The sequence below is a fragment of the Hippoglossus stenolepis genome, chromosome 22, assembly GCF_022539355.2.
Source record: "Hippoglossus stenolepis isolate QCI-W04-F060 chromosome 22, HSTE1.2, whole genome shotgun sequence".
Lineage (NCBI taxonomy): Eukaryota > Metazoa > Chordata > Actinopteri > Pleuronectiformes > Pleuronectidae > Hippoglossus > Hippoglossus stenolepis.
In genome coordinates this window covers 2,306,555-2,331,486 of record NC_061504.1, presented here as the reverse complement: position 1 = coordinate 2,331,486, position 24,932 = coordinate 2,306,555, and the positions used below count along the sequence as shown (strand labels likewise).

Here is a 24,932-nt window from a genome sequence, read left to right as displayed (position 1 = left end):
TGGCTACTTGTATACACAGCTGCTCTAAGGTTGCTGCCCGTGACAAACATCGCCAGCCTCTCCCACATAATAAGAACTTTATCTTCTATTGGCATTTCATGATTCACAAGGATTCAGAGTTTTAACTGCGAGCTCAACCCGTGCTAATCCCTTCATTAAACTTCCTTGGTGTCCTGACAGTTCACTTTTGGTTTGCCCTGTCTGATATTTCATTCTAAATGATCTTCTTATGTTGGCTCCAAAGGACAAAGTGGAATCTTCCTCTCTGGTTACTCTCCTTTTTAAATGGAAAAACTGAATAATGGATTTGGTTAGACAGGGTCTTATGAGTTTTTGTGAAATGTTCTGTAATGTTGCTGCTTATTCACGTCAAGTCTATCGCCTCCTGTAGCATCCCAGAGCACTTCCACTCCCTTTGTCCTCGTGGCCCACCGTCTGCCGTCTGACTATTTGACTCAAACACGTAATTGGGAAATTATTATTTTAACAATTTCCAGTATAATACATCTAGTCCATTAACAACTTTTAATGGAAGAACGGAGATGTCCTGGTGTCCTGCAGTATTACCCTTAAGGAGCCAACCATTATTGGAAACATCCCCCAGTTTGCATCCAGTTAGGAACATACTGTATGTTGCATGTCCTGTCGTCTTTCTGCTTTTATTTCCAAAATAAATTGATAGAATACCACGAAAAATACACATTGTGTCCATCAGAGAGGTGCAGCATTGTTCCTCTTCATTGTAGCTTCATAAAATGCAGTATAGAAGCCTTTTTTGAACCCATACCTAAAGTTTAGTCACACTACTATAACTGAGTTGTGAGGTTTACTTGGACATATTAATATTCCCCACCATGTGAAAGGGTTTCCCCAAATACTGAAACATACCACACAACTACTACGTGTTAGGACTCTTATAGCAAGGACACCAATAGAACGTTATGATGAAAGTTAATGAACAGTGGTGCTGTAATAGAAAAAGCTCATTTTGAATCATGTCTCCCATGTACAACATGATCAGTGGGCTCCGTCGGTCTGATTTCAGTGGTGATGGTCTTTCTTTGAGGGAGGAGCAGCGCTGTCTGCCCCCATCACTGACAGTTTGAAGCTTGGCTCCTCTGCCTCCTCCCCCTTGCAACTCTGTGGCATGACGCTCTGCTAGTCCACCTCACAAACCCTCGCCTCTTTATGAGGCCTGTCCTGCAAAATGGGTTCAAAATTGGTGTACGCTGAGCCCTGTGGAGAGATGGACCACACTAAAGAGATGAAGTGGACAATATCAGCAGCAAATCTGTCCCCGTTGACCTGAGTGAATCAGACAAAGAGAGAGAGAGGGGACTCAAAGCAGGAGTCGCTCACTGCAGCACTGAGTGAATGTGACATGATATAACTATCAGCGTTACGGGGCTGAGGACTCATGCAGCTGGGCGGGGGCTGACTAACATGCTCCAACAACCACGACCACAATAAAAGTCTTTTTGCACTCAAAAGTGGAGCGATGCTTGCAACGAGTTCAGGCGGCCAACGCGAGCTGCGCTGCTCCAATCGTGTGACATACATTAATTAATCTGCGTCTCTGCATTTATTATGTATGTGAGCTCATCGCATGAAAAATTCACTTCACGTTTCGTCTGAAAGCACCATTACTCCGACAGAACCTGCACTCACCATAATGCAATGCCTATCGCGTGTGCTTTCAATCCATTCACATCTTCAAACCTCATGCCCTCGGTTTCTAACACAGGTTTTCTGTCATGTATTCGTAGCCTCAAACAAAGACAGCCCTGTTGACAACACGACGACGTGATTTGTCAGACTCGACAAAGCTCCCCCCGATTTCCACAGCCGTGTCTAGTTAATTGCTCTTAATCTGTCCTGTTTCACATTAAAAGCCTCCCAGCATTTCATTTTTTCCCTGGGAGGCTTTTAGAGGAAGCGCTGAGTGTCACTAAAAGCCCCGTGGAGCATCAAGAAAGATCGAGATGCGTTTATTCTGGACACGGTGTTTGTGGTACCCTGATGTACTCTCGTTAGTGTACGTCGGGGTGCTTTGGTAACATTATAAAATGGCCCCTCCTCTGGGTAGTCTGAAAGACATTAAAAAAGGCAAAAAGCTCTGTGGGCTCAGCTCAACAAGAAACATCATGACCAACAAACCCAAATGCAGTTTGAGTTGTTTATAACTTTTCCTAATCAAATAATAATTCAGGTATAGTTCAGTTATAAAACCTTGTAAAACATCAAAATATGCAAATGTAAGCATTAATATAACAATTACCGTATTCAAAAGTGTGGTGAAGACCAAGTTTCATTACTGTAACTGTAGTTTTAGATTTTTCCTACTTGGAAAACGATTCAGAATCACTCTTATAGTCCTACACTCCTGTAGCCTTCTCTATACCCACCATGTTGCCTGCTAAATGACACTAAGGCCAATTTCAGACGTGTCCTGTGGAGGATCTCCGAAGAATTGGGTCCTGACTCTTTTCGAAGTTTTCCTTTCCCACATGCACAACGCAGTGGGATTTTCTCTGCTCAGATGCGTTCATAACAGCAACCGATCTATCGCAGGATTCAGGCGAGGGGTGGTGCACACGGCAGAGGCAGGAAGTAACGTATTGATTTCGCTGCAGAGATCACGTGATTTTGTTCACAGCACGTCGACACCGGCGTCGGCTCTTCTCACCACAAACTCTCTTGACATCGTCTGTGTATTCTACGTGTGTGACACCGCTGTGTTCTCACAATCGGAGTCTTTGGACTTTCTGCAGACTTTATACTTAGGGGCCAGGTGGAGAAGGTCTGCAGAAACTACGGAGGCTCTCACTCTTACATTTTCGTTCACACATACTCTTCCTCCGGGGAATCTACGAAGGGTCTCCAGAGTTCAGTTCTTGCTTGAAAGCAGATTAATAGAATTAAATAAGAGGCTGTGAGTTTCCATTGGCCCTGTTTTTCATAGATCACATCGGCAAAGAGTGAATCTGCACATGTACAAACCTGACACTGATCCGCAGATGGCGAGTGATAGGCGAAAACACCTCTGAACAAGTCAAAATGACGTATAACAAAGTAATGGAACAGTGTTTAACGTGTATTAACCCCATGTGATCCTGACCCCGGGGCTAATGAGGCTGTGGCCCTGTGAAGTCCTGCAGTAAATCAGCACCCTCAAGCTTTAATGCTGACTCGGTGCCCAGCGCTGCTACGGACGCTACCCCTCTGCCTCAACCTCCTCCTCCTGGATTTGTATCTCTTTTTGCCCTATTAGCAGCATTACAATTTTTTTCTATGCAATACTTTGGTCCAAAGGTTTTCATAATTCATCATTTTTATTCACAGTGAGACTTTATCCTTTTTCTAACCCAACCACCAGATAACAACTCCCCCTGAATCAACAATTTGGTCTATCGCCAGTGATTGAATTGCAATAAAATCTACTGTAGATCATTCTGGTCCCATGTTGTTATGGCAATCAAAACATCATCAGGTTGATTCTTATCAATTTATACATTAAACTAAAATCTATATGTACTGAACACCCCATAAGCTTTTTATGTATTGGACAACACATAAGCTTCCCTTTATCATCGGGACAAAGTCGATGGGAAGAACATTTTCACTTCAGTCTGTCTTTCCTTTTCTGTGGAGCTTGTTCCTGACCCCTCCAACCTCGTGTGTTTCAAGTGATTCACCAAACACACTTAACGACACAAACTGGTCACAAATTGCTTGTTTAGGCTGATCAGTGCCTCTGAGCTGCTGTGATCTCTATTATCACTCTGTGTACTCAATCACATCCTGTGCGTTCTCGTGATGCTGGTTAATTAAGAGAATGTGAAATTGAACAAAAACTACTTTGAAGATTGAGTGTGTTTGCTCTTCAAGCGCAGAGGCCGAGGAATTGGAATGAGGGATCATTTTTGGTAAGGGGGGCCAGAGGTGAGCGGAGGCTGGACGAGGAGTAAGTGATGGCAGCTGGAGGTCTGACACGGGAGTCGGGAGGAGATTTAAAAAGCTGGACTAAGACAAGTGTAGAGTGTAGGATCTGGTGGTGGGGCTGCCACTGAGTTTTCACATTTTTATTGGCTGAGTAATCATGTAACTGATTTCTACTTTCATAACTAGTCACGTGAATTGTGTTACTGTTTGTACATCTAAACCTTTGTGTCATACTGGGAGTCAGCATGTGTGCGTGTGTGTGTCGTGTACACTGTGAGGTAGTTGTGTGTCTGATGTAACGTGACGTATGCAGAATCTCTGTTGGGGAGCGTAAACATCAACAACCACATTTCGCCATTCGAGGCTGTTCCCGTTCGTTTCATTCTCAAATGTTACACTGAAGTGAAAAGCACGACTTGAAGCCACGGAGCTTGAGGGGGGAAATCAGGATGTGATTATTCAGAAAGACACAGATCATCGTTTTTCTTTAACAGGGGGGAAGAGGGTGATTAGCTCCTGATCCAATACCAACCTTTGATGTTTCGCAGTCATATTTCCATGTATCCAAGCGGCTCATCACTTGGACAGGGAGCGAGGCTGAGCGGAGCAAAGCATGGGGAGATCGGCACGAGGATTCCCAGTGTTAGAGAGACCTGAGCCCCTGCCAGCCACTGGTGCAGCTCAGGGACTAGCTCCCTGCTGGGGGCTTTGAAGGCAAGCACAGCAGCTTTACAGTAGCCTGCCACCGCTGATCCCGCTGCGAGGGCTTTGAGGTCATCGCCACGCGGCCCACAGCCTGCTGAAACAAAGACTCCCACACCCTGTAGAATCCTCCGGGAAAACATTGATTTCACCTGCAAAGTACCTGTAAGGAGAGACTTGTAACCTCATCACATTGCAGAGTGAAACTGCGGCTGTGTACGTACATGATGCAGGGAAAAAGAAAAGCCAAATAACAGAATGTGGTTCAGATGTTAGGAACCAAAGCTGGAAGGCTGGCACTGGCTCAACCCGCTTGGTTCACACTTCAATAAACTTCAGGGGGATTATGTTTGACTTCCTTTAAGAGAATCTAATAGGATGTTTTAAACTGGTGAACTAGCCCCTCGAGACACAGACAACATCAAGAAGTAAAATGAAATAACAGTTGACTGTCAAGTTCCTCTGAGCTGCAGAACAAGTGATTGACCAAAGTGCCTTTGAGGCAGTGGGGTCCCAGACCCATCATCCTCACATCCCCTAAACTCAAACGAAAGTTGTTGGTTGGTGTAAAAGAATCGAATCAATTTATGTGTTGACTCACACTGTGGAGGTTTATTTGGATGGAACTGTCAATATGTTTAATCTATAACTTGCATCTAATGTTGAAAGTGATAATCTACATTTCTTGTTTACCAAAACCCATGTGCAGAGCCAAACCAGAACCTAAACACATCCTACAACAACTACTGTGTATCCAAAGCCTGATATCGTATTTTCCTCTGTGGTTCCTTGATCTTCATTGACGTCCACAAACTATTAAAACCATTTCAATGAGCCACACTGTTTCTTTGACTCAATTAAACATCTATACTTACCTGTTGCCCCAAATCAGTAAGGCACCACTGCTGAAAATAGCCCCCAACAAAAACCCTAATATAACCAGAGTAAAAATAAACTTCAGGATTCCTTTCATTTTCAGGACACACTTTCAGAGCAATCATCAAAGGCGTATTTTAACCACCAACGGAATAGTGAGGTAAGAATGTGTTGACAGTGACTTCAATTCGATTTGTTGACGGTAAGGACAATTCGGAAAAAGATCCGCTTTATCTGTTCATTTGAATCCGTGATAATCAAATAGTTTTCCAGTCACTCACATTATCCTGCTGGATTCTATTTCATGAAAGTGTTGCCAGACATTCAGGGATTTAATGGAAATCAACTCGTGTCGTTCTCATTACCTCAGAACGTTTGAGCATGAATTATTCTAGCTTGACTCAACTAATTGAATTGAGTTTTTAAAGAAGCAAAACAAATATATTAGCAGCCTTCCCAACATGCACTGTCTGCAAGTAAAAACTCTCCACTGACTGTTCTGCATATTGAACACAATAGATGTGATAAGGGAAACGTGGCAAACGAGTAATACTGAAGATAAGTGCCGCGCAATCATTTTTTCCTTCTGGCTGGAGGAGAATCCTTAAGCACAAGTGTTTGTCGCTCAATGACTGAGTAATGAATTAACACTATTACTGTATTTAAGTGGCAGGGGAGATTGTTTGTTGACCCTGCTTCAAATTATGTTCCTGATTGGCTAATATGCCACTCTGCTTCACCATTGCTTTTACTGCTGAACTGCACCCAAGCTTCTGAGAATTAAGTTTCAAACAAACGTTTTTGAATTACTTAAAAATTGCGACATAAAAGACCAAATATGATGTTTTTAACCAGCAGGTGGCAGTGCATTGGGCCTAGTCTTAAAAGAAAAGGATTTAAAACAAAACAGGCTGAGGCTATTGGTTATTGGCTATTGGCTTATCATGAGTGAGCCCCTCCTCCCCCATAAGTCTGACTGATGAGTGGTGTTATTTTTTCCTACATTCCATCTCAACTATTTCAGATGTCTGTCAAGCAAATGACACAATTTTCAGACCCAAGTTCAAAGCTTTTCAAAAAAATAAACTCAAACGAACGTTGCGCTTTTACTTTTAGGACAACCAGGAAGCGATTGGTCTCTCTCTCCCCCTCACCTCCCCCTCCCCGCCGTCTCTCTCTCTCTTCTCTCCCCTCTTTTCCACCCATCTCTCTTCCCCTCCCCATTTTTCTTGGCTCAACCCAACCGATCGAGGCAGATGGCCGCCCACACTGAGTCTGGTTCTGCTAGAGCTTTCTTCCAGTTAACGAGGGAGTTTTCTCTCTCCACAGTCGCTGCTCATTGTGGGAAATGTTGGCTGTTTAAATTGATTGGTGGTGAGAACAACAATCCAGAAATGACACCCATCCAGCAGCATACACAGTCAGGATCGGGGACCGAATGAGGACAGGCAAACAGCAGGAAACAGGGACGAGGGGGTAGCAAACAAAAAGGAAACAAAGGGATAATCCCAGCATACTTTTCTGCTTATGCAATTTTACTTCAGTATGATTTGACATGCACGAATGTTTGCTTGTAGGAGTAAGAGTATTTTTACATTGTGAAAACACTTTATGAAAGTAAAGAATCAGAATACCTCTTCTACCACTGATTATTCACCTATATGCTTAAGAACCACCATGCCACTCAGTTCACACATTTGCCGAGTTGACTTGACTGTGTTTGTAATCATGGCTGATGTTTCTTTGTGATGGTATTAGGAATGTAAATTCGCAATGTGACAAAATAGTTGATTCCCTAAACATATTACCACCAGGTTATCCAGAGCTTAACACAACTGCACTTAGTGAATGGCCAACAACCCATCTACCCTGCTGATTAGTTTACATCCTGATGAGCCTATTTTCAATTAGTGGCCTATGGGGAGCATTACAGTTACAGAGCATAATGGGAGAGCCGCAGCCTGCCGCCGCTGCTGTGAGGCTCAACTTATAGCTGAATCAAAGTGACGCTCACAGGAGGAGGGTACGACTGTGCACGCTCTTCACATTGTTCTCACAAATGATGAGAGGATACAGATATAGGTTTTCCTGCATATATAATGCATGTGTGTTCCTCTGCCTTGGTAAGGCATCGTTATGTTTATAAGACAGTATGTTTACACGTTGTACGCGCTATTAACACATTGTGTATTTACACATTATTTACACCGATTTATTATGTCAAACAAAAGACATGCAGTTTGACTACAGCCTATCAAATCCATCTTTTGAGGCAGTCATGGCTTTTCTCAGGGAAGGAGAAGACCCATGGCTGGTGGTCCTTATACAGGCTGGCACATGAACTGCCTTACACAGTTGTCTTCCATGTTGACATTGTACATCAGAAGTACGATGCAACCCTGTGTCTCCAAGATGACATGGTCCACTTTCCCAAACAGGAACAGTTGGAAAGCAAAAACGCCTTCAGCTATGCTACAGCAAAAAGCTTTCAGCTGCACTATGTAGGAGCCTTAAATGCCACGTCTGTGTTCAGGCTCCCCACTGTCCACATGCACAAGATTGCCTGATCTGGAAGCTCTTCCACTGCATCCGGCCTGGTGGTTACTTCATTGTGGGGGATAGGGGATGCCTGTGTCTGACTGCACCAGTCAACTGCATTACTCTGAATCAGGAACCAGTGTCGGGAAGGGTGAGGGTGTGCATCAACTCTCACCAGTCCAGACCTGGATCCATTATAGAAGGGGCCTTGGTATAATGAAGATAGAGTGGTAAGGAATTTTCTTTCAAGCCCTGGAAGTGGATCACACCTTGGCTCCTCGTGTCATTGCAGTGTGTGCAGCACTCACTAGCGTCTGCATCATTGCTGAGGAACTGATGTATGAAGAGGATTCAATGCCTCCATTACCGGGACAGACTGGCAGCAAGTGTCAGTCCAAACCAGTATACCTCAACTCTGCGAGATTATAAATTTGTAAAGTTAAAGTTTGATGTAAGTCATTTATTCAAGAATTTGTCTTCTACACTGCTGTTCTACACTCTCCTCCTCTCTCCCCTCTTTCCCACCCACCTACTCCTTGCATCCCCGTTTTTCTCCGCTCACCCCAAACCAGTGGAAGCAGATGGCCGCCTACGTTGAGTCTGGTTCTTCTAAAAGTTTCTTCCAGTTAATGAGGGAGTTTGTTTGTCTCCACAGTTGTCAAAGTGTTTGCTCATTGTGGGAACTGTTGGGTTTCTCTGTAATTTGAAGGTCTCAATCTTACTAATTAAAATACCTTGAAATAATGTGTAATTATAGCATAATGTTATAATTTGGTGCTATTAAAATCAAATGGACTTTGACTGAATGTCCTGTATTTGGAGCCTACGTGTGTTCCATTACTGCTTGGCTCCTTTTTTCATCTGTGCAGCCATTACATTTTGGAAGGTATTGGGATGGGAGGTAGAGCTTTCAGCTACCAGGCTCCTCTCCTGTGGAACCAGCTCAGACACCGTCTCTACATTTAAGGTTAGGGCTGGATCAGGTGAGTCCTGAACCCTCCCTTAGTTATGCTGCTATAGGTCTAGCCTGCTGGGGGAACTCCCATCATGCACTGAGCACTTCTCCCCTTCTCTAAGCCTTTTCTTTACATCTAAAGGACAAGGCTTCACTTGCAGTCTGGCCATAGGGCACCGAGCAGATGGCATCAGGGGTGGGAGGCCTTTCCCTAAGCGCCTCATGTAAGGCGTCAAAGCACAACCAAGTCCCTGCTGTAGCCTCCACACTGCCCATGCCTCATATTCACTCTATGGATAACAAAATGCTATTCAAAGGGCAGGGAGAATGCACAGTGACCACTAATATAATCCATTCAACTTGTTTGCCTTATGGTTCAAATGTTGTAAAGTTGTAAGGCACATTACATTTCCATATAGACAGTTAGGGCTGCCAATGTTAGGCCTGTTTTTAATTTCAGCCTACTACCAAATTTGCTTTACCTTGTTTTTTAAGGTGAAATGTTTTAAAGGTTGCCCAACTTTGTGTATGCCTGCATTTTACTTTTGCTAAAAGGTCAAATGAAAACTAAAATAAAAAATGTTATGAATTTAGAAGAACAGATTTGGTGGGGGGGGGATTGCTGCAGAATTACCACACAGAGGGACTGGATGATCTGACAAAGTCCGGATGGAGTGACTGAGCCTTTATATACTGCTGCTGATGGTGAGTAACTGATTAGCGGATGCAGGTCTGGTGCTCCGGGGAACTGGATCTCTCTCTCTCTCGCTCTCACACACACACACACACACACTCACACACAGCAAATAGGGAACATACATGACACAAAAGAGGAAGGTAGAAAAGTTGTGCATCTCTAACAAATCATGAGAATAAGAAGAAGAAACAGCAGCAGTGGGGGTTGAGCCGGAACATGGGGCCAGTAGGAGGCTTACCGTCAGACTCCAGACTGTGCAGCTCCGAAAGGCAGACTAACAGAGAACAGAAGGAGAGAGGAGGGAGATGAAAAAGCACCAAACTACAGGGGAGAGAGAGAGATGAAAAGAAAGGACAGGAAGGGGAGAGAAAAGGGGAGAGGGAGACAGGGGGCGCACTGCCTGGATGCTCATGTGCTTGAGGGAGCAAATAAACTATGTTACAGTGTGAAAGTTTTCCAGAAAGTTTATAGTAACCTCGTCGGAAGGACAAGCCCCAACTATACACTGTACAGACTCTATAGTACTGGGTAGAACTGATTAATTGAGACGGAGACAGACCCGCTGGTGGCAGAATTGTAAAAGCCTGAAATGGAATAATTGGGTAATAACTAAAAGATCAGGTGCAATGAGGAGTTTAAATTTTAATTTGAAGGTCTCCACACACCGAGACAGTGTGCACGCTCCTTGAGCTGGTTGCCGGTGCTACTACAGACATTTCTGAGCAAGCTGCGATCCTTTGACTCACCCATGGACTTGCCTCTTCTGTCATGCCGTGACATTTAGCCCACGAATGCAGGGTTTATGGGTAATAGTGTACATTAGAGTCAGCTGAAACGTTCAAAATGTCTCGGCCTGAGTTATGATACTAATTTGTTTGACGGAAATCTACCATACTTATCTGAACACTTCACATCAGACTCACATCACACACTATTGACAAACGCTCTGCCCTAAAAGATTGTTTTATTAATAATAACACATTGAGTTTCAGTACTTTTTGAAAAATTCCACTCGCAGTTGTAGCATCAATTTACAATTTACAGATTTTTTTTGGCAGTCGCAGCATCTGGGATGGATGCTGGAAAAAAGATGTGCATGCATTACAGCGCATATATGGTATTTGATGACATCTTCACAGCCACAGTAAATATACATTTGTGAAAAGTTTGCTGTGCCAAAGTGAGAAACAACATAAAATGCACTATTGGAAGATGCTCAATGTCTTTCCTGACAATCCTTTCAGATTTAGAGAAAAAAACATCAGTTTCACAGTTTATGTAATGCTCAATTTATTTTGTGGGTAAATATACAAAAAGCAATCTTACGATCTCACTTCTTCAAAATAGCATTGACACAACTTTATGTTCACTCTAATTAATGTTTGATTAAACAATGTACCTGCAATTCAGATTTTTTGATTTAATACACTCAGGGATTCATGTAATAACAACATTGTCGAGAATAAATGTACAAAAATATGATTAACATGAAACTGTTGAGGTGAAGATCTGAATAATATGACCTGTGAATTTCTCATATTTATGTCCAATTTTATTAGTTATTTTTTGAGATATACAAAAAAAATTACATTTTATTTTTTACCCCTAGATTTGATTCTTATATTATTTCAAAAAGTTACATTTATTACATGAAAATAACGTGTAAGAACCAGTGTCCTCACAATAAAAAACAACACTCATAATGTCAACAGTGTGTTTAGTGTGTTGTGTATGATTTACAAACATTCTCCAACACCCATCTCCGCATCTTGAGATAGATTCATTTCATGCAGCCACAGTTTCCCCTTAACCTTCAAACTGCTTGGGACCAGCACTCATCCAGCTGAGCGCAGTGGCCAGCAGCCAAACTCTGTGGCCCCAGAGGCCCCGGAGTTCACTGTGTGGAGCCTTTTGTGGTAATTTGATTTATTGATTAATATTAAACTGAAACGAATGGCTTCGGGGGCGACTCCTGCATCTGTGCCTAATCTCTTGGGTAATGACCCTGTCCACTCTTAATACCTCTGACATTTCGGGGGATGTTGTGCACACAGGGCGCCGATCCTTGGGGTGTATTTAACGGAAGGCGTGTTGGCGGCTCTCCCCGGACCCTCGGAGCGGCCCTCGGTGCGCTCGGACGCCCGGTCCGCCCGGTGAGTCCGCTCCAGGCTCCGGACCGGTGAACGATCCGCTCCTCGTTCTCCTCCCTCCCACCGCCCCTGAGCGCCGCGCCGTGATTGGCCGCTTGTCAGGAAGAAAGAGCTGCTGTGTTGAGGCCGAGCTCTCAGACACAGGCAGGACCCGGGCTGATGGAGGAAAACCACCGCGGAGGCGATGCACACTTTCACCCCCTGCGCGCTCCTAACGCGTTTTGAGTAGCCGAGCGTCAGTGGCAGCACAGACCGAGTGTCCGTGCTCCTGCCGCCGAGGCCTCTGTGTGTGTGTGTGTCCCCCCCCTCCCCACTCCCCTCCCCGGGCTGCGTGTCGCCTGCCTTGCTTGACCCGCTGGATCTGCTCCGTGGCGACGCAGCCACACAACACATCGAGGGATTTGAGTGTTTCCAAGCCGCCCGGAGGAGACGCGCCGGGGCCCGGCTTGTTGCTGCCGGTAGCCGCCGCTAACTGCCGGGGCTCGTAAACAACCAGACAGCGCTCCAACTCCACGGAAGAAGTCCGCGGCGGAGCTCCGTCTGGTTTTGCGCATGAGGAGCCGCTTACACGACCGAGCCGCACGCAGCTGGTGTCCGCGTGAAAGAGCCGCTCCTGGGTTGCGCGAGCGCGGATTTATTTTGACCGGAGCATCGGACCGGCAGCAGTTTTGAAGCCCCCCCCCCCACACCCCCCGCATCAGGTAAAGTGGAAGCCGCAGATACTCGCGTCTGAGCAGCCGGAGCGACCTCACCTAACCAGTCCCACTGTGGCCGCTTCCGACCGCCCGTCCCCGGCTGTGTTTCGGGCACCGCTCTGTGTTGTGTCTGTTCACTTGTGGTAACCTTAGAAAGTCCTTGTGCTTCGATCTCCATATATATATATATATACGTGTGTGTGTGTGTGTGTGTGTGCGTGTACATGAGTCAGAGCGCAGGCAGTAATGCAGCAGAATGAGGCTTTATCTCCCATCCTGCAGAAACCAGGGGGATAACGGTCCTTTTAATCCCCCATAAACCTCAGTGGCTAACGGAGGGGCAGAGGATGAGCAGCGGGACTCGGTCAAACCCTCAGAGTCCCGTCCCCCCACCCCCGCTGACGCAGTTCGTCTCCCCGTGTTGGCGAAATGTGGACAAGCGGTCTTTGATGTCTTTGATAAGTATGCTAATGCTCGTCCCTGTCCACTTCGTCTCGGCAGCCGCACACAACGGTGGAGGGAGCTGAGAGGCAACAGTTGTACACAGACAGTAGTAACACAGGGGATATTAATAATGACACATGGGGGAGCTTACACCTGCTTTTACACCCCTTTTAGCAACTAATTCTGCAGATTAGGAATTCTATGTAATATATCCTAACATTCTAAAATTGTTTACAAATGTCCTTGTGACCACAATTTATATGTTGCCAAGACCAAACAAACTCGTGTTGTAAGATAAGTTAATTTAATACAAGCTTATTAAAAACTTCCATCGTTTTTTTCCTATTGAATCAACATCTTAACAGCCCGTTCGGCAGTGTCCTCTGAAAGGCCAGCATCGATTCAGTTTGTCTGAAAAACAAGGGGAAAAAACAACAACCCAAAAACCTAAAAAAATAACATCGACCTGGTTAGGTTTCATTACTTTATAATGGCTGCTTTCTTATACTGCACCAAGGTACTAGAACTGAGGCAAACAAAATACTTCAACACTACAAACTACACCAGAGTTCAGTAATGGTGATTTAATCAGTCATAATTATTGATTAATTTAAGTGATGGAAGAATGATAGGGGGAGATAGGACGCTGCCCTACCACTCCCCACATGAGAAAAATCATAGATATTATTACTGAAAAGTAATTTTGAAATGACTTGTATATAAATGACATGTTTAATATCATAAAGGTAGTGAGTTGATTATAACATGCTATAAAACGTGGATTTAAAATGTTCTCCCTTGTCTATAGTTACTGATTGGTCAGGTATTTCTAACCTGACCCTTGTACATGCACATTCCCTCTCCTCCATACAAGACTTAGGATGTCTGGGGAACCATTTTCCTATTAAGGCCCATTCCAGCTTTTATAACATCCTTTGCGGGCCGTAATTAAAATTTGAACATTCAATACACCAACTGAACTGCCTCTCTTTGGCAAGGCATTTGATGTCAGATGGTAGTGATGAGGATGCTGATGATGACAATGCTGCTCGCAGCAGGTTTTAGCCAAAACAACTCGCTCAAACAAGTTGTCACCTCCAGTAGGGCTTGCAAACACACAGTGGTCCGACATACAACAATGGCTGGTTGGTGTGTATTTGTTTGTTTCATTGTAGGACATTGAAAAAAAAGTATTTTTGTGCTTCAGTGATTGTTTCAATATTTTTGTCATGTCCAGCTGTAGTGATGCTTGTCTCTACAAACTAGAAACACACAGGCTTGTCAACTGAAAATAGTAGTGTGTTTGTTGCTCTCGCCGAACATAATATTCCACATCTACTTTTCTTGACAGTCAGGTTATTGGGAAAAATGTTCCCTGTTCCCCACAGCGCCTCCCAACAGGTGGCAGCAGAAGGAGACACTCGCACCAGGGCATGCAGTGGTGTCGTAATACATCTGTAGCTGGAAATACTTGATAAATCGCACTGGAGTGAGTTGTTGACCTTGAGCTGAGTCGAAGGCTAGGGTCACAGTTAAGTCATTGAAAATAAGTTTATTTGAGAGAAGCTCGGCCCTGATCAGCTGGCATCATGGTCCTCTTTACTGTCAATATACATGTTGATGATTCACCACAAACCCAAATCAAATGTTAATTGAGCTCAGCAAATACAAACATTACATTACAGCTATTTAAATATACTGTTAAGCACCATTATATTATTATTATTTAATAAATTGACAAAAAATTTACTGTAAAGTATTGAATTTGCAGGCGGTGCATTTAAGGCTGAAAGGAAAATTATTATGCACAGTGTCCTACCACAAAAACGTCTTTAAAACTTAAGTCCTAAGTAACTGCCAGTTTTACGTTTTCGATAGTGTAACACCGATGGGTGTTGATTTCTTCTACGCTCAATGTTAAGTATTCATGTTGGCAGAGTACGACACAGCGCCACACAATTCCCAGTCTTACAAACCAGTGCTCAGCTATGGAACTGCAATGAGCCTGTGATGCCGAAGTTATGCCTCTCCATATCAGTTGCAGTGTGTGAAGCATTCAACAGTGTAGTTTCTTTACACAATCAAATTACTGACAATTTAAGAAAGAAGCAGTGAGTAGCAGTCAGACACAGTGATGTTTTGTGTATACTTTAGGCTACCCTGTCGTTTTAGAGAAAACACCACCGTTACTTGGGAGAAACACAGATCTGCCTGTTGCACGCAGTGCCCAGATGCTAAATTTAGCTCACAAGCGTTGCTGGCTAGCTTTTTTGGACACTAACGTTACCTTGGCACTTCTGCTAGGTAGCTTGGGTTTAATCCTCCTGCCCGCCGTGGCAAATCAGAACATTCTTGTGTGGTCGTGAAGTAAAGTAAAGGATAAGTGAGCACTGGAATTTTGCGTGATGTAATAGTCATGTGGTGGAAAACAAGTTTTATGTCCAAGTCAATGAAACCTTATTGGCAGACATGGCCATAACATTGTACAACAAACAAACTAATAAACAAACCCACCAATAATAATAGTAAGAACAACAATGGTAATAACAATGATAATTGGAAATGAACAGGATATTAACAACAAAATAGTGTGTGTGTGTGTGTGTGTGTGTGTGTGTGTGTGTGTGTGTGTGTGTGTGTGTGTGTGTGTGTGTGTGTGTGTGTGTGTGTGTGTGTGTGTGTGTGTGTGAAGTAAATTATTATTATTATTTGAAAAGGTCTTGCAATTTCCTCAGGAAGAGTGACTGTTTTACTAAAGACAACAGTAAATAGCTCCAACAGTTACTCACTCAATGCTAATTAATAGGTTAATTTAAATTCTCTTCTCTATCAAAGACAATGTTTTGGCAAAATAGTGCAAGGGCCCTGATACATGTTTTCTTGACTTTTGGTGTATGTATATATTGGAGTTTGGTTTAGGTGCCCCCTGGAGAAAAATGCACCGGCCTTACCTTATGTCTCAAAATGTAAATCGCATATTGACCAGACCATACCAGAGTAGGATTCAATTTTAAGATAATTTAACAATGATGCTTTTTTTAAACGGTAACTTTTGTAAAATAAGTGATTAATTAAAGTGATATTTGATTTAGTCATTAAATTGTCAGAAAATAGTCATATTTATGAAACTATAAATATTTAATATTTGCTGTTTTGGATCAAATTGAATTGCTATCACCAAATCCTTTACATTTTAACTTTAAAGAAACATCTATGATCCCATTGCTGCATCTCAAATGTTTTTAGTTATACAGACCCAAGTCTTGGTGAAATTAGAATTTTGAGTTCTGACTATGACTGAACAGCTTGAATCAACATCAAATGTAGCAGCATATTCACAACGCTATGCTCAACCTTCAGCTTAGGTTCAGAGCAGCTCATCCGTCACAATAGATTTTGACACTTGGCCATAATGAGTCGATAATCTCTAAACAGTCTTATCGACAATCAACATCTCCATCTGAGTGGATACATAGTATATCAGTATTATGTCAGTTTGTCTTCATTAATGAGCATGGAGGCTGACTTACTGTGGGGGGGGACAGCAAAACAAGCCTGCTCTGTCCAATGCCTCATTGATTTACCCCATTCAGGCCCGGCAGTCCCATTCTAGGTGATGCACTTATCACGATGTAATCACTGTAGATATTCGGGGAGTTTAATGCCCCCCCCTCCGCCGGAGATCCGTTCACACTCTGAAATGGACTGCTGTCTGTTTGACGATGCTGATTGGGAGGTGCGTTTTTGATCCGGAGACCGTCAAGTGAGATCCAGGAGTCACGCTGCCCGCCGCTGTGACATGTTGAATGTAGTCATTGTCGGACAGCGGGTGGCTGAATCGCTCCGTCTCTGGATTTGTCTCCTCACTGAACCGAGGAGGGAAAACACCACCGTGTCATATTACTGCTCCTGCATGTGGACTATCAAAGCATTTCACTGAACCGAAGGGAACCCTGGACAACAATGAATTAGGACACAACATTTCCTTTTATTAGGGCTCGGAGTTCCTCTGATGCTGCTGCCGTTACCAGGGTAGATTTGTCATTAGGAAGCATGGATTTATTCATTATTCCATTTCCATGCTCAGAGCTGTACTATATGAAGTGTTACAGATTGTGACGCAGTCTGATTTGAATTAACCGACTTGTGCTGCCCACTTGCTGACGAGCCCGGAGTAAACAGTCATCGCATTCCGTTGTTGTGTTTAAGCCTGAAACAAATTAAACTTTAAACAAACATTAATTCAGCAATCAACAGAAAATGGATTAATGCTGAGCTGAAACAATGAATAAATCAGCCAATTAATTGATTATGTGAGTTCATTTTAAGTCCAAAATGTTGGATGGAATGTGCAGGAGCCCTCTTTTACTCGGGGACATCTTTTACTCAGGGCATTTCTGAATAATTAACCTGTTACTTGTGAAGAAATAATTAGGAAAAAATGGATAATGAAAATAGTCTGCAGCTTCAGAAATCGACAGTGTGACATTCATGCCCCCAGGCAGTGGCTGCGGAGATGTGGAGGTAGGCAACGGTTTGATTTTCTCTTTCGAGCTCCCATCACTTCGTGTGAGCGAATGAATGAGTGCCACAGGCTGCCTGGAAATGTGCGTTGGAGCTCCCATTTGTACAATTATCACGTCTCGCCCTTCTCTGTGACCGCAAACTTTTCACCCCACCTTCCAAGTGTGGCCATTCGGGAAAATTACTAACACCGCTGTGTTCCAATTTGATCAAATTAGGCAAAGTACAGACGTTGGTTCTCACATACGGGATTATCCCCTGATGTGACACTAATCATTGCATTTCGCATCTTTAGAGTGGCCTGCCAAGACCCTGTTTGTTTAGGTATAGAAGCTTCAATGGTCCCAGAAATGAGGGCTGTTTGCATCAGAAACATTTAGGTAATTAATTATCACAGAATTCATTCCGGGTAATTGATTTTTATTTCAATATCATCAGGCAAAAGATCAGTGTCCTCCATTCTCATTTAGATGACAAATCATTTGCCATGGGATCCACAGTCCTAAATCTTAAGAAAGCTGTATCTTGCCCTGTTCTGAAATGCAAAAAACCTTTTGGAACCTTGCCAGGGTTTGGTACGAGGTTCCCTGATGCGTTGTAGGGAACAGGGCGGAAGTGAGCCAACACATGAGAGGAAGTTCAACACGTCTGTGTTTAAAGAAGGGTATTGATTATTAGTTAAATTAAACAGTTCAACGTTCTCTGGCTTTAGAGAAATTTGCGTTTGTTTCGTTGTGCTGCTTGTCCTCTTTTATTTTAAAATAATAATAATGATAATAACTTATCTTAACAAGGTTACAAAGTGCTTTTACACAAAAAAAATCCATGGCAAAATGAGGAATGAATTATAATAAAAGGTTTTCAGTTCAGTTCAATTTTAAGAGCCAAATCATAACAAAAAAAAAAAGGTCAAGACCATAGATTTACAGGTCCCACTTAAGATAATGGTTTTCCTCCATGCTCACAGTTAAAATGTAATAGCTTTAATCATATTGAGGCTAAATAAAATTATAACTTGTAAATGGTTGGAAAGTGTAAGTAATGCTCAAAAACTAAATTTGTAATGTAGCTGTTCTTTTAATTGGACCTGTTGGCCAACTGGGTAAAGGTTAAGGCTCGCTCTGTCCCTTTTTTTTTTAACAAAACTATAAATATACGTGACTTCATGTAACATGCTTGGACCCTGAAGTAAAGCCACAACCTGTGAGCAGTATTTGACTGGAGTAGCAGTTCTGGGAGTGCATCCAGCACAGTGTGGTGGCTGCAGGTGGTACAATAAGGACCTGTGCACACACTCAGCAGTTCACATCATAAATAGAGGAAGAGCCCCAGTTTCCTTCACACCTCATAGCTTTGAGTCTGCGATCCCTTGGATTACCTGTCATCTGCTCCAGATATCACGTGGGAGTTAAAAAGTGAAATGAAGTGGGTCAGAAATGCAAATTATGTTCATAGGTATTTTTTTCTAGGTCATGAAACTTGGCACAGAAAATATAAAAAGGAGAAACAATTTAAACAGCTCTCCGGGATTTTGCCTCTGCGTCGGCCGACAGTTGATTCTGCAGGTACGATGTTTTCAGGTTGGCCGTTCATCTGTCCCGCCGTTCATCTGTCCCGCCGTTCATCCGTTTGTCCAACTACTGTGAAAAGACGAAAAAGCTGTGAGGCAAAACAGTACACGGTATGCAGAGTTACTCACCAGCTGTAGTGACATCCCTTTGTGGTATGTTGCAAGACATGTCCTCTGCATGGAGGGGATAAGTTGGTCTGTGGTGAAGCGTTGTCTCTATGGGATGTTCTTACTGGCATTTACTGGTACATGCTGCTGTGTGCTGTGGTTCAGAGTATCTCAGACACTGATGGTGAAGAACAAGACACCACCCACACACCAGAATCTTTCATGTGCAATAAAACTTGAATAATTATCCTCGTATTTATCAATACTCATTTGCACTTTTTAATTAGTATTGTTTTTATCCTTCTTTAGTCTGAGATTCTATTGTTCCATTTTATTGTATTTATCTGCTGCTTCTGCTTAGTTTTTAAGATGCTAGTGTTCTGTTTCATTGCTGCTTTACCGGGACCTCAGTATTTAGTTTCCTTCCCTCTCATGTACCTCGTGTTTTGGAACGACAATACAGTAAGTCTTCTTGAGTCTTGAATCTTGAGAAGGAATTGACGGAATTTATGATCATGTATTTCCATCTCTCAAAGGATCGAGGAGGAGTTGTTTCTCTTGAAATCAATATATACATACACACTCCCACTCAATATCAGTCCATACTTGACTTGTGTACAGAGAAAGCAGCAAAACTTTAGCAAAGACGTGACTTTTTTTATGAGAAGTTGTCTGATATGTTTTTGCCTGATTTTGGTGCAAAGTGAAAGCGTTATTTCTACTACAAATATTGTGTAGGGTACGAAGTGTCAGTCAAAACTGAGTCAATGAAACAAAATGGATGGATGTCAACGATGGGTGTGCCGCAGCTCACCGGCGTGTATTTATCAGGAAGCTGGTTGGCATGTAGATATCTTCCACTTTGTCAATCGCTGCACAATTGACATATAAACCAAACTTCAGTTACACATGCTCAAACACAGACAAATGTGTGCTGGGAAGAGCCCACTTTGTCAGGAGAAAGCCAGTGAAATGTAACGCTGTGATTGTTGTGCATTGTGTAGCAGTAATGGGGGCGGCCATCCACTGCCCTGAAGAGATGCTGCCGAAATGACCCCTGACATTCACACTGAGTGGAACAGCTCCTCGCTCTCCGGCCTCACTCTGCAGTGGGCGTGCGTTCCTGTGGGAGGAACTCAGCGGCTGGCTTACCAGGCTGTTTTCATGGCTGGTTACTACCCACATGTTTACGTCTCATGCAGGAGCAAGGCTGTCAATCAGCCGGTGGTGAGCGCAGGCCCTGCACTGTGGGCTTCTAATGATGCACATCTGTGTCTATTTTTAAATGACACATGCCCCTCTTGTTTTTTCCACTTACAGTATAATCTTAATTATCTACCATTGGCTTCTGTGCGGTGTCTCCTTTCCTCTGCCTCTCCTCCCGCTGTCACTAAAATGCTGCCCATTTTAAATGTCAGACTCGTGTCACTTGTACATACAGGTCACAGCAGCAGTCTCTGTAGGTCGGACCTGTTATACGTGTCTGATTTGAATGTTGTTACAGTCACATAAAGCTTCATAAGGCGAACTACAGAGACATAGTTAGCTCTGCTGATGTGCTGCTCATCGGACAGCCTCTGTGTTAACAAGAGAACCGTTAAGTAACAGTTGGTCGATTATACAACCGACCGGAGAAAGTGTTTTCCCTCTGAAAATCAGTGATCTGAAAAATATCAGCTGCATCGCTTCCTCTTTGTCACAACACTTCTGTGGATTGAATCATTCATCTCCAGCAAAACTTTATGTACTTGTCAGCAAATAAAAATTAAAGTCCCAACTCAATAGTCTGAACAGCGCGATAAATTATGCAGCTGCTATCACTTTCTGCTCCCAGCCTAGAATAATAATACTGTATGGAAACGCAACATTTGAATCATCATTTGGAGACCCCACGCTCAACTGAGATTCTTCGAGATGAGCATTTTTTTTCTCCCTCTGTCAGTGAGCAGCTTTGTCTGGGGACATTGGGTCCCAGTAAACTGAACTTCTGACGGCCCACCAGGCCACCAACACAGAGGGATTGCTCCTGTTGCTGCCAGTGTCCAGTCGATGACACGTGAGAGAGTGGGGCGAAGACAATTGAGCTCTACCACGAAGCTATGGCACAAAATATAACACCAATCTATAGGTCTTTTATGTTGTATTAGTTTGTGGATATAAAATTGCATTATTGTATCAATATAAAACTGTGTTGGGACAAGTCAGACCATGGCAGGCTGCCACTGCACTGTTCCCAGTAATTATCTAGACTGTGGCGGCCCGCCATATTCTAATTTGTCCTGCCACAGTTTCATAATGAACTAAAACACTTTTCACACTTCTCTTAATAACAAGGGATCTCCAACTTGATGGGCGCAGCGCTGTTTGCAGCTCTATTTGCTCTGCGCTCGCTCACTCTCTCTCTCTCACTACCCCCCCGTCCTTGCACAACCATGATTCACTGCGTATTTGTGCTTTGGTCCATGGAGTTTTTTATTATCCAGAATTAATCTTTTACTCTCTAGGGCCTGGTCACTCATACACGAATGCAAAGCAAATATCGCCGGTGAAAGTTCACCAGAGTTGAACTCCATGTGAAGCCACGTGGCAATTTGCCTTGCCACAGGGAGCAAGCATGTTATTCGCCCCCTCACTATCACAGGTTGGAAGTGAACGGATGGCAAAGGTTCGCTGCTGAAACATTCCCACATGTATGTGACCGGGCCCTCAGTCTGTCTACCTGTCACTCGAGATCTGTTGTGTGTGTGGGAGTGACCCTTTGGTGCGCGTGCACGCCGTTACCACCATGGGTTGAATTAATTCTCTGGGCAATGCTGCTCCGTTTGGGTAATCATTGTGAAACACATCTTTAAATGCACCACAAGAGTAAAGGCTGCACAAACAAAGTCAAACCCACTTCTTTACTCCTAATCCTCGGCGTAAGCGGCAACACCGGTGCTGTCACAAGTTTATTAGCTGGCGGGAGAATTTCCACATGGTGGCATCCCCAATCACAACAGTTGACTAAACAAAGAATGATTCGGTGGCTTGCTGATCATCATCCACTGAAGATGCAAGTGGTTATTCATTATTTCCCATTGATTGGCTTTGATTCATTTAACATTGAGCCTTCCTTCTTTTCCTGTGCTATTTCTCTGCGTAATTAGAATCAGATTTTAGCTACAAGCTAGGACATCATCGCGGCTCCAAACTGTTGACGTTGTACACGTGTGACTGCTGGTTATTTACACCGTGACTCAGCTTCTGTTTACCAGACACAATTAATCAGCTGCTTGTGTCTCTAGGTAGATATTTTAGTGTAGATATTGTAGATATGCTGGTTGTTACCGTTGTGCCCCCTGACAGAGCTCATGTCAGCAGATGTATCAGAGACACGTAGCAACATGTGACATATGAAACATTTCCTCTGTGTCTCATGAGTCTCCTACAGAGGCCCCGTCACTTTGCCCTGAAGGTTGTCACTGCCAAAGGCATGTGCCATTGATCTTTACAGAGGAGGCTTGATATTGACCCACTGGGTTGTCGAGAGAAATCCACCTCGCTCAGCTGACACCCAGCTGTAGGCCTCCAGAGTGTTTCTGATATTGTTCCACTATTTAAACCTTTTAAACCTCTTTGTTACTATCACAGTGGCGTGTTCCCGCTGTCTGTTTGGCTCACAGTACTGGTTGACACAGGAGTTTTGTCCTGTCAAAACACCTCCCTAGTCTCAGCTGGGTTATTATTTATGATGAAATATTATTATTAATCGAAGTTTCTATTAAGTTGTCATAGGACCACATTGAAAGGCTAACATGTTTTTCTAACTGTTTAACTGTCAGTGGTGGTAAATTGAGACATTACTCTATGTGAGGGGGTTTTCCTGTACAAGTCAGTGTGGGAGAATGTATTTTTCTCTCTCTCTCGCTCTCTGATAATGTCAAAGTCCTTCATCCATATGATGTGCATAGATGTCATCAAACTGTAAAATGTATTTATGGACGTGTGCAAATAACAAAAAGATTAATAACACACCAATGACTACGACACAGTCACTAAACTGCACCAATGTTGTCTCCGTAAATACAAATTTTAATAAACATTTACATAATAGTGTGGAAACCATTCAGCTGCACTTTCTCATGTTTCTCTGACTCTGAGCGTCACTGTCATCGCTGAAAGAAACAAACTGTTGGTTCGCCTCGTCTCTGCACAGCCAAAGATAGTTTGTGAGAGAACCTCCACTCTGTAACAACACCAAAATGGAGATTAAGATGTCCACAGCGGTGTCATTCCAATGAATCCAATACACAGGCGGTGTAGTCGAACATTTTAAAGGAGAAATAGTATGCTTTCCCTTTCGTCTAGTGTGTTAAAGGTTTTCGTGTTACATGTAAAAGGTCAAGCGTTAACCAGGCCAAAGTCTGCAACACAGGGAGCTCCTCTCCTCCACAGAAAACCCCCTCTCTTGAAGTGAAACACCTTGTCAGTAGTCCGGCCGATACCTCTGCACCACATGTACACCTGCACCTGACAGCTGGTATAGCAAACTCCCTGACAGCCAGGTAAAGCCAGGATGGAGGCTGACATTCCCTACACACGTTGGAAGCAGTATGAGGAAATGCATGTGTTTTCTGAACATCAGAGCACAGTAAACCTTTTTCAATTACGAACCCAAATTAGAATTATTAACCCCAATATGGGCATAATATGTTTCCTTTAACATAAATTAAAGTGTTTGGTATCAGGAGATAGATGCCTGATAATAAAGGACTTAGATCTGGATCAAGGCCCAAAGAACAGAAACTATTTAACATGAACTGCCGAGGGCAAAAGTGAGCTTTGCCTTTTCTCTGCGCTTTTAAAGTTCTTAATGTACTCCTGAATTTTTTAACTAAGGAGCACATGCGCTCTTTGGGGAAAAAGTAAGCCCTCCAGCGCCCAGTGGGAATAGTGAAAGAGACAGTTTAGAGCCGTTAATGAGTTGCATCAGCATGAAGAGCTCATGGTCAGCGATGGTTGGTTGAAGTAAAGCAAAAATAGGGCTTCAAGAATCGTGTCAAGAGACAGACTCCCTCTCATCTTAGTGAAGAAGACTGAGGGGAAATGTTGTAACTGAAGTAAGAAGACGAGGCCAAGGCTGCAAGAGTAACATTCCACATGGAGGGTTTAATGTTTAAGGTTTAATCTTTCACTTGGAGGCATTGATGACCATGTTTCTCTTCCTAGTCCTATACCTTACGTTAGTCTTGTGCTTCCCACAAGCAGCTGTCTGCCAAATAGCCAAGTACTCATTTAATTTCTGTTGGTTATGTTATTCAGCCTTATTGTGATTCTAATTCTAATTTCCTGTTTGAATTGTATAATCGGCCGTATCTATTTTCTCTGATTCTCTGTCTCCTCCTGGGAGAGGCTGCGTGCGCAAACACACACACACACACACACACACACACACACACACACACACACAGACAAATTCTGACGGACACAATGAACCAGGTGAAGTAACGACACAGTTTCTGTGCGGTTAAAAATTAAAATGCCAATTGCAAACTTAATCACTAGCTGGATTTTGTATTTCGTCAAATTGAAAGTTCATTCATAATTTTCTCATTTCCTTTTCCCATTTTTCATTTTAAATAATTCACTACAGGTTAACAACCAGGTAGAAAAACTCATTAAAATATGCAATAATTAAGAGCATTGTGTATGAAGGAATTGTGGCATTGGAATGTGCCAGAGACACCAAATC

The 24,932-nt window shown here is 43.2% G+C and overlaps 1 protein-coding gene across 1 annotated transcript in view; it reads left to right on the top strand.

The window, feature by feature from the left end:
- Window positions 1–11,886: 11,886 nt before the first annotated feature.
- Window positions 11,887–24,932, top strand: part of large1 (LARGE xylosyl- and glucuronyltransferase 1) — a 121,456-nt gene continuing 108,410 nt past the window's right edge. The window contains exon 1 of the mRNA XM_035147071.2: window positions 11,887–12,561. The gene's annotated coding sequence lies outside the window, so the exon portion shown is untranslated. The remainder of the gene's footprint in view (window positions 12,562–24,932) is intronic.